A 19,986-nucleotide genomic window follows, 5' to 3' on the forward strand; every position below is an offset into this window, starting at 1 on the left:
CTATCTTCCCAAAACAATTTATGGTCCATAATCGCACCCAGATATTTGTACTTGTCTAGCAACTCTAGTTTGACTCGGTCAACAGACCACTTTCTATTTAGTTTCTTATTTCTTAAGACATTAAATATCATGGGGAATTTTACCGGTATTACCGCCGCATCCAGGTAACTCCTGCACTTTACCTCCAACAATTGCCAGTATTCCAGTATTACCATCCAGTAATATCGATGACGGTAATCCCAGCAAACGGGTAGTTTGGTGGTGTGGGAAAAATTGAGGTAAACAGTATTACTGCCACGTTTCTTTCACCACGCCAAACTCGTAATGGGCCCTACATCGCCAAGCTATCTTCCCAAAACAATTTATGGTCCATAATTGCACCCAGATATTTGTACTTGTATTTGTATTTGTACTTGTCTACCACCTGTAGTTTGTCTCGGTCAACAGACCACTTTCTATTTAGTTTCTTATTTCTTAAGTCATTAAATATCATGACTTTAGATTTATGTCATTTGCCAAGGAATGTTTAGTGCAAAACAAAAGAGGTGATGGCTGGAAGGTGCAAGTCTTGAAAACTAATACCACAAACGTATATTGAATACCGAACTGAACAGAAATTTGAACTTCAGCATAACAGATGCATCTTAAACACCAAATTAAACAAAAAGGTGAAATTAGGCATAACAAATGTATCTTAAATGCCGAACTGAGGAAACGTATGAAATTGAACCTGACAAATGCATATTGAATCCTGCATTGAATGCAACCTTGAAGTTAGACATTTTAAATATTGAATGCAATCAAACTTTATGGACAAAGCAAATATTGAAGGTCTGCCAAAGTCCCCATGGGAAAGTAGACTACTGAACGAGGGGTGGAAGTGTGAAAGAGTGCCATTGATGGGGTTGTTAGGCAAGATTGTATCTAGTAACCCTATGGAAGACTACACCAGCATTGTCCTCTTGGCAATAGGTAACCCAACCTTTGGTATAGGCCTGTACTACACAAGTTGGTAGAGTGACTGAGCAGCCAGGCTTATCTCAAGAGGGGTCAATGTGAGCTGTAGGGTTGTAACATAGAGATCCACAGTGACATGTGTTACAATAACCCTTATACTCAAGGTTTCTCGATTAAAATCATGACTCATTAATTTAACTGTCAGTTTTAAAGTAAGCCTTCTTTAGAAGGGAGCAATATGCAACACTTAAATACACTTAAAAGATGCACTCCTTCAGTTCAGTTCAGTTAAGTAGACACCCTTTTGGGATGGAACACAATTACTTACTACACCCTGAGGTGACTTCAATAGTTAGGACACTGAAGTTATAGCAAAAATGAAAAGGTTAGTGAAGGAAACAAAACAAGTTTCTCAAACAGGTAAGCATTTTAGAATCCCCAATGAAAAATAGGTTAACCCTTTCCCGGCAATAAAAGCAAGGTATGTATGACTTTTCGGAGGGACGGTTAAACACAAAGTAAGAAGAGTCTGTTAGGAGCCAGGACAGCCAATGTCAATTGAGCAAAGTCTGGGGGAGCTGAGCCACTTCTTGAAGATAGCAAAAAAAGTCTTGCACAATATTAAAGAGAGTTTGTTCAGGGTCGTCATTTAGGGGTCTCCCTTGCAACCTCTATATATATGTATATGTGTGTGTGTGTGTATATATATATGTGTGTGTGTGTGTATATATATATATATATATATATATATATATATATATATATATATATACATATATATATTGTTTTTGTAAATCAAGCTCCTGGGCTGTGGCCAGCACCTTGTGGCTCTTTACTTCTGGAGCTGGCTGTGTTTCTTGTTTTCTTGTTCTTGCTCAGGCCCCTTAAAAAAGAGAAGAAAAATAAGAACAGGAGTGCCAAAAGTCTAACACTTTCAGCACTGACCCTAAATAAGAAAGAATAGGAATACCAAATAATGTGTCTTTCTGGAATTCTATACAATAATTGTTAGACTCATTCGAAACTTATTTCAGGCACACTTCAGGGGGTGAGTCACAGATTTCCGGGGTAATTCATAGAATCCAGCGCACAAGTGGCGCACGCAGCTGGCGCACAGTGTGGGCGTGCGACAGTCTGCGCCAGCCGCGTGCACTAAAATCCATTTCCGCGCACAGGATTTTAATATCCAAAACCAGCCGTGGCGCAGAGTGGTGCAGCGACCCTGCAGCCGCGCCAGTTACACCCCCAACCCCTCCCCGTGCACCATGCACAGCGCACAAATCCTGTACATGGCGCACAGGCCCCCAACCACGAAAACGCCTGTAAAATTCCCCACTAACCACTCCGAATACATGTACACCCCAGCGCGGGGAGTTGCATACACGATTGGCCCTGTGTGAGCGGGGTACGTGTATTACTGGGGTTTGCGGGAAGTTTCACACGCGATTGGCCCTGTGCGAGCGGGGTACATGTATTACTGGGGTTCGCGGGAAGTGTCACACGTGATTGGCCCTGTGCGAGCGGGGTACGTGCATTACTGGGGTTTGCGGGAAGTGACACGCGCGATTGGCCCTGTGCGATTGGGGTACGTGTATTACTGGGGTTCGCGGGAAGTTTCACACTCGATTGGCCCTGTGCGAGCGGGGTACGTGTATTACTGGGGTTTGCAGGAAGTTTCACACACGATTGGCCCTGTGCGAGTGGGGTACGTGTATTACTGGGGTTCACGGGAAGTTTCACACGCGATTGGCCCTGTGCGAGCAGGGTACGTGTATAACTGGGGTTCGTGGGAAGTTTCACACACGATTGGCCCTGTGCGAGCGGGGTACGTGTATCACTGGGGTTCGCAGGAAGTTTCACACACCATTGGCCCTGTGTGAGTGGGGTACATGTATTACTGGAGTTCGCGGGAGTTTCACATGCGATTGGCCCTGTGCGAGCAGGGTACGTGTATAACTGGGGTTCACGGGAAGTTTCTCACGCGATGGCCCTGTGCGAGCGGGGTACGTATATTACTGGGGTTCGCGGGAAGTGTCACACGCGATTGGCCCTGTGCGAGCAGGGTACGTGCATTATTGGGGTTCGCAGGGAGTTTCACATGCGATTGGCCTTGTGCGAGCGGGGTACATGTATTTCTGGGGTGCATGTAAAGTTTCACACGCGATTTTGCTGTCAGAGCGGGTTACGTGTATTTCGGGGGTGCCTGTGAAGTTTCACACGCGATTTTGCTGTCAGAACAGGGTACGTGTATCCAGTGGGGTGCGCGGGGAGTACCACACGTGAATTGGCAGTGTGGGTCCTCCCAGGTGTCCCCTCTACCCCCTCCACGGCCCCTGCAGGCAGCCCAGACCACAGGGGACTACCCTGCACCCCTGGTCATGTCCCTCAGGCAGCCCATCCACCATGGGCATGCCCCCCAGCCAAGCCACATGTCACGTTGCAATATGATCAACAACTCATGTCCCCCTGCAACCTCACCCCCCAGCAGTGAGGGGCACCTGCCAGCAGGCCCCCACTCATGTCCCCCAGCACCCCCACCCCCCAGCAGTGAGGGGCACCTGCCAGCAGGCCCCCACTCATGTCCCCAGCACCCCCACCCCACAGCAGTGAGGGGCACCTGCCAGCAGGCCCCCACTCATGTCCCACTCATGTCCCCCTGCACCCCACCCCCCAGCAGTGAGGGGCACCTGCCAGCAGGCCCCCACTCATGTCCCCCAGTTCCCCCAACCCCCAGCAGTGAGGGGCACCTGCCAGCAGGCCCCCACTCATGTCCCTCTCATGTCCCCCTGCACCCCCACCCCCCAGCAGTGAGGGGCACCTGCCAGCAGGCCCCCACTCATGTCCCCCCCAACATGTCAACATGACCCATAATCATGGCCCTCATGGCCACCAAAATTCCACGGCACGCCACCCCTGCCCAAATAACCAACCAAGCATAACATACACCCCACATTGAAATGCCCATTACATGAAACAACCCAAATGGCATGTATGTACATCAACACATGTCCGTCACACACCAGTGAATGTGAAAACCCACATCGTGACATGCATGAAACCAATGAGAGAATACCACATATTGAAGTACGGGAACAAATGTATTGAACAAAAAATGTGGTGATAGAAAACCAAATACCAAACAATGGACATAAGGCAAACAATGCATAATGTCACATAATGATAAAAAAAGGAAATCAGAATCCAAAATATATGAAATCAAAAATGTCTCCAAATTCTCCTTCCAACAAAGCAAATCGAAACAGAAATGAAAAAGTAAAATCCATTGCTCCATGGAAAAATCAAAAAAGAAAATGCCGACAAATCCACACTCCAACTATTTACAAGGATGAAATCCTGGGTCCATGAGCCCAACTGTCCAAATGAAACCTACAAAAATACACTAACTAATGAAGAACTATATACAAAAATGTGAGGTATTGGCCAAGCGCCCCCAAAAAAAATGAAAACCAAAATGAAACCTAACACTAACTAACTAACTAACTATTTACAATGGCAGCGGGCTAGTCCTACGGCTCACTTTTGGATGTCCCGGGCCAGGGCATCATCGAACTCCCGCTCAATGTCCTAGAGGCGGCCCTCTCCCATGGCCCGAGGGTTTGCAGGGACGATGACATGTTGGCCTCCAACTCCCTGCGAATTGCCTCGAGGCACTCGGCCCACCTCAGTGACCTCCACATGGAGTTCTCTGCCATGACCATTGTGACCCGTGCCTCTCCTGCCCGCTGCCGCTCCGCATCTATGGCGTGGCCCAACCACTGCCACACGGAAGACACTTGCAATCCTGGGTCCTTCTGCCCTCTGGCCGATGCCTGCCCCTCCGATGTTGAAGGCCCCGAGCCATCATTGCTCCCACCATGTTGCTGCTGCTGCTGTGCCTGCGCCCTGGCTCTTGCTGCCTGCACGTCCTCCTCCGGCTGGGGTGCAGTTGTCGTGGTGGCCACCCCTGCTGGACGTCCGACTCCCGACTGTGGCAGGGATGTGTCCTCCACCAACCTAGCTGCTGGGTCAGAGGCAGCTCCACAGTGATACATGGGTGGGAAGATGGCATGGAGGACGACTGGCGCATAGGGGGTTCAGGTGAGGAGGGGGTCGCAAGAAGCTCCGGCACACAGAGGAATCCAGCACTGGTGACCCGTCCCAGTAGGTCAACGCGGTCAAAGAGGCATCCGAGATGACGTGCACTGTCTTCACGAAAACACTGCAGGTCACCTTGCATGCCCCGTTGACGCAACGCTATCCGAGCCAGGACAGGCTCAACACGGTCCCGGATAGCCACATCCGCAGGGAGAGGAAGGCCAGTTGTTGTGCGCCCATCCCCTCCCTGAAAACGGGTCTGGACGTAGGCATCCCTGCTGGTGCCGGATGATGCAGTCAGATGATCAGGGACAGGATTACACACAGGCACCTCCGCGGCGGCCTGTGCTGCCTCCTGTCCCTGCCCCTGCACTGCACCACTGGCACCAGTGGAATCCCCACCTCCAGACCCCGTGTGTGTCCCTTCCATGGCCTCCTCCTCCTCCAAACCCCCCACCAACCTGGATGACTCCATGCCATCTTCCTCCGTCGGACCCTGTGGGGTCTCAGCTGCCCCTTCTGCTGCCGAGGAGTCCATCTCCAACCTCCGCCTCTTGGACCTACCCTCGGCAGCTGCGGCCTGGGGCGCGGCACCAGACTCCTCACTCCCCGAAGAGATGACAATCTGGGAGGGGAGCCGGGCCTTGCGTCTCGGGCTGGTGGTGCGATCCCTGCCGCTTTGCTCCACAGCACCCTCTCCACCCTCTTCATCAGTTGACGCTGCAGACAGGGAGAGATAGAACACAGGCATCAGGGCACTGTACAATGGACTGATACAGACGTGACAGTTGTACATGAGTGGCAGTGTCAAACTTCAGACATGGCATCACACTCCCTAACACACATGTCATTTCTACTCACACACATAAGCAATTCCAAAGCAATATTGCACCAGGCAGCACCATCCATACACATACAACAGCATCAGCATCCGAAGGTGAGCCTGACGTCACATGAAACACGGGGAGTACACAACACATGCACACACACCAACACACTTACATGCATGTGTGCATGTCCACCAACTGTCAGAGTAATGAGATCGCCATCCTTGTCACATCTGGCATTCAGCCTTCTACATGTCAGTGCCACATGCATCCATGTTGCATCACAGTTGCACACTTGTCAAATACACACACATGCACATGTACACAGTGCAGATACATGCAGCTGGAACCAACATCCATGTGTGACACCACAACCATGGCAACGTACATACACAGTAATTCAAACATGTGTGCTCCCACATCTGTATTTGGCCTGCATGCTTATCCACACATACACCATCCATGTGTCTCATAAATGAGAGGACTCGCATGTGTCAGCCTCACGCCCCTATACATACACATCCATACATGGCCCTACAGAAACACATGTGCAATCTGCACACTACTGGCACACCACGACACGCACAACGTCCAACCAGTATGCATGCACACTTACCGCCTGACTCCAGACGGGTCTGCCTCTCAAGGACCTGGATGTGGAGCGCTGGCTTATGCATTCCAGGATCCTCATTTGGTGGTCGGACAGGTGGCCCCGGCGCCCCTTGGCATCCACTGCCTTCAAGAGGCACCAGGCCTTGTCGAGGGTCCTGGACCTGAAGTCCTCCCAGCGCTTCTTGACATGTTTGATGTCACGGACTGCCACCCCCTCCTCGTTGATGGCAGTCACAATGTCCATCCAGATCCTGGTCCGTCCTTCATAGTCGGCGCGCAAACTTCCAAAGAGGGCATCATACTGCCCCAGGACTTGCTCCATCAGGACACCAACTTCCCAGGCACTGAAGCTGGTGGCCCTCTGCCTCTCTGGCTGGGGGTTGCCAGTGGTGCCAGATGCTGTTGTGCCCGACATGGGAACCCCAGAGGCAGGTGTGGGTGGGCAACTGGGTCCTGGGGCTGGGCTGTGGAGCAATGGTATCCCAGTTGGGAGTCTTCAGTTCCAGCAGGGGTTGTCACAGCAACTTCACCCCTGGCTGACGTGCAGGCAGCAAATAGCAGGGCACGTGGGCAGCAGGCAGGCAGGCAGCAGCAGATGGCAGGTGGGAGTGTGCTTGGGGCTCTTGGCGTCAGTAATTCAGCCTTCTGGGCAGGAGCGTGGTCTTCTGTGTGTTGTCGCGTGGCCAGCTTGATACGGAGTGATTTGGCACGTGAAAAAATTGCACATCAACGTGTAACTCGAGGAAAGGGCCTTAGCGCATAAGCGCGTCTGTGACGTTACGTGCGCGGGTGTTTCCCTCGTGACAGGTGCATAGTGAATCAGCACGTGAATACACTGCATGTACATGAATTCCTTGGACCAAAGGCCCTTTAGCGCGAAAAAGCGCGTCTGTGACGTGACGCGCAAGGGCGTTTCCCTCAACACAGGTGCATGTTCATCATACATGTGCAAAAACTGCACGTGCGAGTGTCAGCTCGTGTAATTGGAGGAAAGGGCCTTAGCGCGTACACGCGTAAGTGACATTGTACATCTGGGCCAGTTTAAAAGGTACGTGTAGGACGCCATTTACTTGTACGTGCTTTTCTTGGAGAGCGAGTGGGTGAATTTTGTACTTCTTGTCAGTTCACACACGATTACTTCACAGCGTTTCAAGTTCGTACTCCCTGTTACCTCTGACAGCGTTACATTTTTTGGTTGGCCCTGTTTCCTCAAACAGTGTTCACTTCTTCTTTTGTCCTGTTTCCTCAGACAGCATACAATTCTTCTTTTGGTGGGGGTGTTGCCAACACACACACGCGCTTCTTTTTCACGTTCTTTTTCCAGGCATACAGTGAGTCACGCACGTATTTACCAACTGTGCTTGCCCCGTGTGTCGCATACCCCTTCAGAGGTCATTGTAGGCTGCGTGTATTACAGTACGCTTATTTTTGTGTTTCTGGGTGCCGCAGCGCAGTGCGGGTTCATTTTTCCATGCACGTGGTCTACGAGGGGTTGCGTGCATGTTCATTTTTGTTTTCGGGGTGCCTGTGCATTGCGTGACCCGTCATCTTCCCCCAGGGGTCACAGACAGCCTTGCTGGAGCACTAGGTTACAAATTCCATCTACTACCCTACCCCTTTCACCCCCAGTTTCCCAGGACAATAGTTTACTGCTACTCCCATACGCACAATAAAATCAGTGCCATGGTTGGGAGGCGACCAAGCGGTAAGGGAGGCAAAGGTGGCCGACCTTCAAAAGGTGGGCATGGTGGGCATGGTAGGGGACATGGCCAGGATTTGCAGGGTGCCCCTAGACCCCCATGTGTGGAGGACCAATCAGGGACACCCATGCCCCACCCCCTCATGGTTGTGGGAAACGTAGCTGACACCATCCCAGCTCAGCCCTTGCTGGACCTGCCCATTGCGGCACCTGAACCGGCACAGGAAGACTCCCAGGCTGACTTCCAGGTCAGCAAGTCTAAGCCACGTGTGGTGGTGCAAGTTGTTGTCACCAGGCCACGTGGATCTGGGGCAGCAATGTCATCTGCTGCCCCAAGTAGACAGGGTGGGGAGACTGCAGGGGTAGCTGCAGCTCTATCCACCCAAGCCCTGAGTCTCCCAGCCGGGACAGTGTTGTTCCAGGTCCATCAGACCGACATTTCCCCTGCCAACATCACCCTACAGCCAATGCCTGCACCAAGACCTATGGTCATTGTGCCTTCGCACACTCCTAGTACACAGTCCACCGGCACTTCTGCCCCTACTGACCAGAGCGGCGTAAGCCACTCAGGATCCGCACCACCTTTGAAAAAGAAGAAGAAGGGTGCTCTGGCACTACAGGCTGAGACCCCAGACACAGCTACACACTCCGGCACGTCAAGGAAGCCTAGTTTTAATGACACCAAACTTGATGCACTTGTGGCCTATGTGTCGGAACATATCCGCGAAATGGTGGTGACTGCAGGGTGCAAGACCATACCTGGTCAATATAGGGTACACTGGCAGACCATCGCGGACCACATTAGTGCCCTTGGATTTGTGAGGCGCACAGCTGATGATTGCTACAAGCGGTGGAATAACCTGAAACGCAGAGCAAAGAACAAGCAGGCCTCAAATCATGCCTCTACTCTGGTGACTGGCGGTGGGTCTCCACCAGAGGACAACCAACTCACTGAACATGAGTCTGTTGCTGGAAACTTCGTCAGAGAGGAACAGATCCAAGGCGTGGGAGACCTACCTGATTACGATGCATTGTCCGGTGAGTGCCCATGCATGTGTGTGTAATCCATGTGTATGTTGTTTGGGTGACGGGTTCTGATTGAGTGCCAGGTGAGGGTGTGTGCTCCAGAGTGGTATGGATCACCCATGTGCTTCCTCCAATACATTCACGTGCCTCGGATTTGGGTATAACAGTATCCCTTCTGCCACAGTAGCCAATTAGCGCCACATTACTGCAGTTGCCCTTAACCTCTCATCTTGCAACAACATTGTTCAGATTTTTTCAGTGTTCATTCTGGCTGATTGTTTCAATTTTCCCATTTTTGCTACGCATTTTTCAGCCCTAATGCCACATATGTGACATGCTTCTGTCATTGATTACACCCCACATTGGCCCACATTGCCTTGTTATGTGAATGATTAGACCATACAGGCTGATTGAGTATTGGCCTGCTCACATTAATTTTTGGGGCCTGTTTGAATATGGAACATGATAGTTGTTTGCTGTCATGTTAAAGTGGCCAACCATTGATGTGTACATCTGCCTACAATCACTGTATTATTGTACACTGTATGTGTTGCAGTGTGTGGCACATGCATCTTTTGCCACACTATTTAGCATTTTTCATCTCATCATGTCCATCTCACATGGATGGGTGACAGTACTCATTCACTGACATATCGCTGTAGCTGTCTAATGTACCATGCCTATGATACATGACATCTGTGTGCTGGCCTGTGTCATGTATGTGTATTGGACATGCCACTCACAGGCTAATGTGTGATGCCAGTTCTACCCACCATGCAGCAAGTGTGTTGCTTTTCCATCTTGGTGTCCTCAGTGTCTGCTTTTTGCCTCCCCTTCCAACTCATTGACAGTGCATGCATGCCAGGGTTATAGTCATGTGGGACATGTGTAAATCATGTACACGATCTCTGTCTTGTCAGGCCTATGTGTGTGCTATGGTGCTCATGCCTGTTTGCTTTTGCTGTATTTCATGTTTTTGCAGGTGATGACGCACTTGATGCTGGTGAGGTTGAGGAGATGGTGCAGACCAAGGAGGGATCTCAGCCACGACCGGGCACCAGTGGAGGACGTGGTGTGGCGGTGGGTGAAAACCCTTTGTTACTGCAGACCATACTGTCCAGGGGTGCCTCTGGGTGCACCTCCCCAGACCTCTATTCAGGTGCTGAATCGGATGATGAGACTTATGTGCTGTTGCAGGTGAGTGCTTCTGGCAGGGATTCTGTTCTGTTCAACCCACCTGCACCAGGGGTAGAACCCTCTATGGGGATGTCAGTGTTGGTAGGTCCGCCTTTGGCGGTTACGGATGCAGGGTCACACTCCACAATATCTGATCCTGTTCCTTGGCCAGCAGATCAGAGGGGGAATGCAGTCCTGCAGCCTCAGGCAGTGCCAGCACAGCAAGGTGCAGATTGCCTTGCCCCAAACAGGTGTGGTGCCCGCCGACGCGGTGGCCGTGCGCCACCAGGCAATACTGTATGGGAAAACTCCATGTACGGTATGGCAACCCAACAGGCAGCATCAGTTGAAATAATGGCTCAGGCAATGGAGAGGGTGGCCACTTCCATTATCCCCCCTGAAAGGCAGATGGAGCAACAACAGCATGCAACACACTCCATTTGCCAATCACACAGGGAAGACATGTTGGCGTCCAACAGGGACCGACGGGCGGCACTGGAGACTCTGCGCAAAGCCATATCAATAGAGTCACAGGGCCACAGGGAAGCCCTGAGGGTAGAACTCCATAACATCAGGGAGACCTGTGAGGAGATCCGGGCATCACGTGGGCCATGCGTGCAGAAATGCAGACAACCTGTGAGGTGCTGCATGGGGATCTCTGCACTATCATCCTCCAGAATCAGACATTCCAGACCCGCATGTTTGCTGCCATGGAGGACCATACCAGGGCTTTTCGTGGGCTGCCTCCCATTGCATCACCACCTCCTGATGCAGCAGCAGAGGGTGAAGAGACCAACAACAGTTCTCCCACAATGGCATAGCCATGCAGGCCATGAGGCCCTGGAGGTATTTTTTTTCCCAGCATCCACGCAGGTGGGTGTTGGTGTGCACCCTGTCCTCGAACCTCCTGGGTGGCCTCCCTTCCCTGACCCCCACATGGCCATTTTTGGTTTTTTTTGTTTTTTTTTTGTTTACAGTGTGTTTCCTTGTGTGGCTCCCATGGGCATCCACTGTGTATTCCGGCTGGGCACATGCAGGCTTTTCCTGAGTTTGGGTTAGATGCTTGGGTTCGTGACACACACACCCCTCCTGCTTCCCGTTTCCATGGGCTTGCAAAGGGTGTGACCAAGTGACAGTGACTTACACGGTGACATTGGGCTCCCATGAGCTGTGTGGGCAGTCTGTAGTCAATACTGTGTGGACATCCCTAGTGGGTATTGTTGTTGTATTGAACACTGCATGGTGTATTGATATGTTCTTGTGCATCCATGTCTTCCTCAAAATTTTCAGGTACCTTATTCATGGGTTCACAAGGCTGTCTCCTTTGCAGATGGAGTTCATGTTGTATGCAGTACACTGACACATTTGTGTGGCAGCAACACTCTGCAGTTGGAAGGGGTCTATCTGCTGGCTTATTCAGGTTGTAAGACTACCACTACTTTGACTTTGTACTGTCATGTTTTTGCAATGTTTCATGCTTTGTTGTTGTATTGTGTTTGTGGTAAGTATTTGCTCATGTGTGCTGTTCGTTATTGATTACTGGGAGCATATTTTCTGTGGGCTGGTTCCATTTGGGACAGTGAACTTTGTGACACTTGTGTCAGGTCTTGTGCATTGCTTTGTTTGCTTTCACATTGCATGACATGCTATGGTGTGTTGGGTGGCGGAGATGGGGAGGGGTTGGGTGACATGGCGCTATTTTCATGTTGTATTTTGCTAGGGGGTAGTCATTCATGCAGCATGAATGTATGTCTTTTAATGACAAAGCATTGGTTGTCTTTGGGTAGGTAGGGATGCACACAATGTAACACTTCCAGGTGACCAATCTCAGGCTGGTATGGTTGTGACAGTTGACTGTCCCGTATGTCATCATCTTTGATTGTCAGATGGTATGTGCCAGGGCTGTGTGCACTCCACAGGGGTGTGATATTAGGTGAAGTAATTAGCCACCAGCTGCGTACGGGCTGCCTCACCACGCGCCCTTTCCCCTCCCATGTGCAGCGGCCGTGCATGTGGTTGGGGATGTGGGGGCACCACCATGTCCACCGGCAGGCCCCGGCGTGTTGCTACGTTGTGCAGGACACATGCTGCCACTATGATCCTGCACACTACTGGGGGAGCGTCTAGCAGCTGCCCACCAGAACGGTCAAGGGAGCGAAAGCATGACTTCAGCACTCCGAATGTGCGCTCCACTATGCCACTGGTTGCAATATAGGCTGTGTTGTATCTTACCTCAGGTGGTGTGGTGGGGTTCCGAATTGGCATTATCATGTGGGTGCTCAGAAGGTAGGCACTGTCCCCTGGGGAGGGGATGATGGGTATCATTAGTGGGGTTGTGACATTACTCAGTATCTGACATGCATGCATGTGCAGTGGCATTTATTCTCACCAAGCAACCATGTATCGCCATGCCGCCCAGCTTCTAGGTCACGGTTTAGGGTTGACGTTCTTTATATGAAACTGTCATGGGTGGACACTGGATAGTTGGCATATACTAAGGTGATGATTCCCTTGGCATCACATACTACCTGCGCGTTGATGGAATGCCAGTGCTTGCGGTTTCTATAGATGTGCTCTGATGCCCTGGGAGGACGTAGAATCACATGGGTGCAATCAATGGCACCTAGCACTTTGGGGAAGTGTGCCACCCCGTAAAAATCCTGGACAACAGATGGCTTTCTGGAGGTGTTCTGGGCAGGTATATGTGCCTGCGGACTGAGGGGCGTGCAGTCATGACGGCCAAGACCTGGTGTAGGCAGCGTGACTGCGTGGCCTGTGACACCGCCCCCACTATGGCACTTGTCTGCTGAAATGACCCAGTAGCCAAGAAGTGCAGTACATTGAGAACCTTTTCCAAGGGGCTCAGTTCTTGGGAGCACAGGGTGGGTGATGTGAGGTCATCCTCCCACTCACTCGCCAGGTCGAGTATTATGTGAGGTGGATACCTGTACCTCCCATACACCTGGTCATCAGGCATCCCAAAAAGACTGGTCCTGGGTGTAAATATTCTGGCCCTGACTATCCTCCTCCTCCTCCTGCGGTATCCCACGACCACTGCTGCAAGGAACGGTAAATTCATCGAAGCGTCTGAGCTCGTTTGTTGTTTGCGCGCACTTTTATGCTGCGCTGGTCCACATATGCCTGCTTCCTGCTGGCGTACGTGTTTCCGGATTAGCGCGTCTCTTTTGGCGAATGCGTTAGCCCCGTTCGATTCCATGAATACGTGCTGTAGGCGCGCGTGTGGGCGTTCTGCGCACTTGCCTCCTGTACTTCCTCCTTAACGCCCACATTTTCACGTGTTGTTCCCCATTCCGCGTGTTACGCCCCGTGTTACGCCTACTTTTGTTGTGTGTGCTGCGCTATGTGCGCTTTCGCTCTGCGTGTAGCTCACGCTGTTTGATGACGTGTGCGCCCGCGTGCCCCACGCAGGATTTTAGCGTACATCCATGGATTTACACGCGCACGGACTTCCATGAATCGCTGAGCGCGGGTTTCGCTGCGATTTTCACACTTGCGCTGCGATTCGCACGCTTTCGCGCGCTTGCACGGAAATTTTCAGCGCACATTAATTCCATGAATCGGCCTGTTCGTCTGTTATTAAACGCCTCAACTCAGCTTTTCTTCCTTCTGAGGTCGATAAATGACTACCAACAGAGGTTGGGTAATATTGGGTTTATATTTTTTCTATATAAAGCACTTAAGCGTAAGTGCTATATAATAACACATCATTACCATTTGGTCATGGACGTCTGCTTGCATTCACAGTAATTTGGTAATATGGGCCTATACATACTGATCTTAACGATACATATTGTAAGTGATTTCAATCCAGCATTCCAACTAAGTCAATGCCTAGTATGGGATGCCCAATGGAAACCCTTATTTATATATTTTTATGTCAAAGTTCTTTTAATTCTGGATGATGTACCCTTATATAACGTCCCTCTTTTTGAAACCTCCCGGCCTCACTGAGCCAATAAGTAGGTTTGTTTTGCAAATTAAAAGATTTATTTGAAGAATTGAACAATATATCAATTACACTTTTATGAATATGAATAATATCTGAATATCACACTTATGAATATGAACAATGATCAGCAATGGGTAATATTACAATATCAACAATCTCTTTAATCAATTAGGAGTAGGAATGGGAAGATTAATGTAGCAGCGAATACTTTGTATGGGTTCAAGGAAATGCAATGATAGGAAAGAATGCAACACAGAAATAAACTGGATATGAACTCAATCAAAGACAATGGGATTACTCACTCTCCCCAATATGCAATATGAAGAGATGGAATGAGGGCACACAGTTATCAGGAAGAACAATCAACAATTGCAGTTTCAATCCCGATTCCCCCCAGCAATCTTAGAGAGAACAGTAATGATTTTAAAACAGGTCAATTGCTTTTAAATGTATTTTTATTAATTTATGTTTTATTTGTGTTTAATCCTGATTAACAGTTTATCAAACTTGGTGCATGTTTTCCTTTGTTGTCACATTTCCTTTCCTAGCTAAGAAATGCGGCCTTGAGGAGCTCTGTCCTCTTTGTACCAGTTTTGATCTGCGGCCTTTCCGTCTAAGTCCAAATCGTACAAAAATGTAGCTGTTGCTAATGTCAGCGATGTAGAATCTCTGCTCATCATCTGATTCCACCAAACATCGTCAGTTGTCGTCTGATGTTTGAGTCTGTGTGGCCGAAGATAGATTGTTCTTAATTTGTCTGTTCCTGGACAGAGAAGGAGTAGATGTCGCACTGTCTCGATATTTTGTGTGACTGAGCAGTGACGGCATATGTTGTTTTTGGCTTGTTTTCGGAAATAGAAGACTTTGTTCGTCTTTAGGACGTTCAGGCGTGCTCTTAAAAAGATTGATCGCAAGTGTTTATTCAGGGATTTCTTTAGATAAGTTCTCACCTCGTCTATTTTTTGAGTGTTGAATGTCAGATGTGACGAGGATATGTATTCACTTGCTTTATCCAGTGTATCAATCCAATCTTGAGTTTTCAGTCTGTCTTTGATTTTTCCAGGGATTCTTTCGATGTCCCATTCCAAACACCTGATTTTTTCCGCCAGGTTGAGTTGTTTTTCGTACCAGGCGGTCAGCATCTGGGTCTTTTCGCTTACCATTTCTCTGTAGATGATGTCTAGGATTTGCGGGCAAGGAGTTCTCAGTATTTTTCCCAGGAATAAAAGACTGTTTCTTCGATCACGTATTTCATTGAAGACAGACTTAGCTCTCATCTGATTACTGCTATAGGTGTTGAGTTAGGCAGCTTCAGTACTTTATGCCAAAATAGGCCCTCAAGCCTGTCCCACAGTGTGGCAGGAAGTTGTAACATCGCTTCGGCTCTGTATGTTATCGCTGGTGTGGCTTTTGTTTTGAAAAAGTTTATCACTGGAAGAAGCGAAAATTTGCCGTATTTTCTGTCTAAAATCAGAGCTTGGGCTGCAAGGGTTTTTGTCCTTGCAAAAAGGTGTTCCTGCATGGAAATTTCAATTTTGCTGAGGCAGATTTTGACTCCCAGGTCTGTGAAGCTTTCGACTGTTTCCAATTTCTCGGAATTTACGAATCAATGGTGTTTTTTTGTTGATGTTTTTGGCTTTTCGATGATCATGATCTTCGTTTTGTTTGTGTTGATATCCAAACTGTTTGTTTTTAGGTAGGCTGAGAGGCTGTCTAATTGGCGTTGTAGACCGATGGCAGTTTGGTCCACCAGGATTATGTAGAGCAGCCTTGTAACCTTGGATTCACCTATTTTGGGAGGAAAAGAACGGGGGTCATTTTCTGAATCCACAATGTCGGCTATATAGGCTTTTTACAATGCTGGGGCCAAAGGGCTGCCTTGTTTGACCCCTCTTGTTGTCTTTATTGATTTTGACAGCAGGCCGGCCCCATTTAGCCTCACTCTCACCGAAGTTTCACTATGTAGGGCTCGGATCTGTGCTATTATGGAAGGGGAGCATTTTGATCTTTCTAGTTTCTTCCACAGTCTTTTTCTATTTACCCGATCAAAAGCTTGCACAAGGTCTATGGAAGCTATGATGTTCCAGGTTCTTTTCAAATCCAGATTGGAACGTGTCTGCCGTTTTGGCTTCTTTTTGCCATTCTTGCAGATCATCCAGAATTAGTGATCCGAATAGCTTCCCTATGACATCCAATAAAGCTATTGGCCTGTAGTTCTTTGCTTCACTCTTTAAACCCTTTTTAAAAATTGGGACGATGTTAGCCGTTTTCCAGGTTTCCGGGATAGATCTTGTTTCAAGGCATCGATTGAATATCTCCATGATCAAAACTGCCCAGAATTCAGGGTCTTTTTTTAGCTGGGCATTTGAAATTCCATCCGGGCCTGGAGCGCTTGAGTTTTTTTCATTTTTAATTTTTTTCACAATTATTGCTTTGTTGTAAGTGATTGACCAGTCACTCTCAGCCTTGTTTGTCACTTCATCTTCTCCAGTGATTTCAGATAGGTTGGTAAAATGTTGCACCCATTTTTCCTCGCTGACACTATTTGAGATGGTTGTGTCCGTTATCGCTGTTGAGTTTTTAACTAGAGACCAGAAGTCTTTGGAAGATCTTCCGCAGACTGCTCTCAGCATAGTCTCTGCATCGTGTTGTTATAACATCCTTCGATGATTTTTCAGCCACGATTTATAGCCTTTTGTTTGTTCTAATGCAAGGGCTATATTTTCCTTGGATGGGTGTTTTTGTACACGTCTTGAGGCTTTTCTTTGCAGGGCTCTCCTGGCCCTAAATTCCTTGTTAAATTTATGAAGATGTTGGTGATCTACACCGTTTCTCATCACCCTAGGTTGTAGGTAGGGAACTAGGAGTGGACAGTAGTCCAGGGATGCTTGACTTTGATTTTCGGTCTCAGTTTCCTTCTTTTGGTTATAAGCCATCGTGATGGAACTGATGGCTTTTTTGTCAGTGTTAGTCGGTTTCCTTTGTTTCTAGCCGGTATGGCATTTCCTTTGGCTTCTTTTTGAATGAGGACCACGTTGCTGTAAGTAAATTGTGGTCACTTCTGGTTGTTTTTAATACTTCAAATGATTCCATTAGGGTGTACAGTTCCTTTGAGGCGGAGATATAATCAATGGCACTTTTTTATCCTGATGTTTCCCATGTCGCCACGGGCGGGAAAACTGTTTCTAGAGAATTTAGGTTGTGCAGGTCCCGCGAATCCATTAATTCTGACCAAGCACAACCTCTTTTATTCGCTTGTAGGTTGTGATTAGGGTGCGGAGTAGGGTGTCTACCTTCTGTATCTGGACAGCTGGCATTTAAGTCTCCGCAGATCAGTGTGTGATTCACATTGAACTCGGTTGTTGCCTCAGTTAGGATTGTTTCAACATTATTTATGAAATCTTTGGTGGAGATCGCCGCTGGGTTCCAGTAGTTGTTAAGAAGAAGTCTGAACTCGCATGTTTTGCTCACTAACGGCCTGCTGTATTTGTCCCATTCTAAGACTATGGCTTGTATAAAGGCAGATGATACCAAAATTCTGTTTATTCGCAGGCTCCCTCCTGTGCGGACTGCTGTTAGGAGGCCCGATGTCGGGCGACCCGCTGGTGAAAGATGGATCTCGAAGCCGTCTATGCTAGGAGGTGATTGATGTCAAGTCTCGTGAAGGCTTAGGAGATCAAATAGGCCGATGTTGATCTCTCCAGCCTGAGTGTGGTGGATATGTCCTTGGGTATTCCATGAGCCAATGGTGAGTTTTTGAGGCACAATGTTCTCCCCAGGTGGTTCTATGTTGGTGCTCATGGCCACATTAATTGGTTGCTATTTTCTAGAGTATCGAGCCAGCGCTGTGGTTATCCATGCCCATCTTTTTGTTTCTTTCTCATTAGCTTTTTGCTGTCCTTCTTTTAGCAATGTCGGAGTTATGATATCTTTATCTTTGCATTCTTAGTTTGCAAGTAGATCGGTCAGACCGGTTTTCTGGACCTATTTTCCATCATGTCTCTAGTCGCCTCTTCTTTTCCCGTGGTTTGATTTCTCTTTGGTTTTTCTCGAGACTTGTTTCTTTCCATCGATGTCGTGTTTGTCGAGTCTTTCCCCTGCTGTGCCGTACTTCTGTTGTTTCAGGCTCCCTCTGTGTGCTTTGTTTTAGGGAAGTCAAGACCTCTTTCTTCGGCCGTTGTTTCTCGAAGTAAGTATCGTCTCTTCTCGAGGTCCCCAGCCACCGACAACAAGAGATTCTTTACTGAGTGAGATGTAATGTGTAGGAAGATGCTATCAGTGCGACGTTTGTGAGCAAATTCTACCACTTTTATGTCAGTGGTTCGAATGTGGTCTTCCTTTGTGGGTTTTTTTAACAATCTTAATGTTGCTCTTCTATTTAATAGTATTCTGTCTCTTGAGACCGGCTGTTTTTCCAGTTTCAATGTTCTCGTTAACTTACTTCTGTGAGTAAAGAGGGCTGATGTTCGTGTTTGGTTGAGAGATGAGGCTGTGCTGGAAGTTCTTTGTTGATGTTTTTTGTTTTGTCTGAGAAGTTGGCTTCCGAATTGTTACTTTTGGTAGAGGAGCAATATCTTCGGTCGTTGGAGTAAGAGTGTTTTACTCTGGTTTCCTTAGAGTTTTCCAGGTATTCTCTATTTTTCCTTTCGCTATTAGGCATTCTTTCACTGAGCCTTAAGTCCTTGACGTTGGTATGATTTTCTCTGTGTTTCTGTTCGCTGTTAGGCGTTCTATCGTTTAGCCTTGAATCAAGAAAAGTGCGAGTTGTGTCTCGTCTTGGGTTCGATGTACTATGGCCCTTGTGGTTCATTTCTTTATTAGGGTCGCCATTGTTTAGTTTTACACCGGAAAACCGGTGTAGGGTGCTGCTTTCTTGATTAGGCCACTGTCTGTTTTCAATTTTTTCATTGTGTTTTTTATTATTCTTTTGAGGCGTTACGTTGTGTTTCGAACCATTTTGCCTCGAAGTTTCCATTGTTGAGTCTTTATCTCTAAATGATACTTTCCTTTTTTTTGGCTTGGGATGTGGAATTTCTGATTCTGAATTCTCAATTGAATACTTGCTGACGTCCAGTAAGTCGATCGAGATGTCTTTATGTTCTTCGTGAAACTCCTCGCTTCTTTGACACTGTGGGGGTAATTCATAGAATTCAGCGCACAAGTGGCGCACGCGGCTGGCGCACAGTGTGCGCATGCGAATCCCTGCGCCAGCCGCGTGCGCACAGCGTATTCATGGATTCCAGCCACCAAAACCAGCCGTGGCGCACAGTGGCGCAGCGACCCTGCAGCAGCGCCAGTTACGCCCCCAAGAACGCCTCTCGCGCAGGGAAAAGCCATCAATATACCCTGTACCAGCACGGCAAGCGGGCTATGTGTATCACTGGGGTGCACGGGAAGTACCTCACGCGATTGGCCCCGTGCGAGCAGGGTACGCATATTTCAGGGGTGCGCGGAAAGTTCCACACGCGATTTCCGCAGGGTACGCTTATCTCAGGGGTGCGCGGGAAGTGCCACACGTGATTTCAGCAGGGTACGTGTATTTCGGGGTGCGGGGCAAGTTTCACACGCGATTTCAGCAGGGTACGTGTATTTCAGGGGTGCGCGGGAATTTCCACACGCGATTG

The sequence above is a fragment of the Ambystoma mexicanum genome, chromosome 5p, assembly GCF_040938575.1.
Source record: "Ambystoma mexicanum isolate Mex_15411 chromosome 5p, UKY_AmexF1_1, whole genome shotgun sequence".
NCBI classification, from domain to species: domain Eukaryota; kingdom Metazoa; phylum Chordata; class Amphibia; order Caudata; family Ambystomatidae; genus Ambystoma; species Ambystoma mexicanum.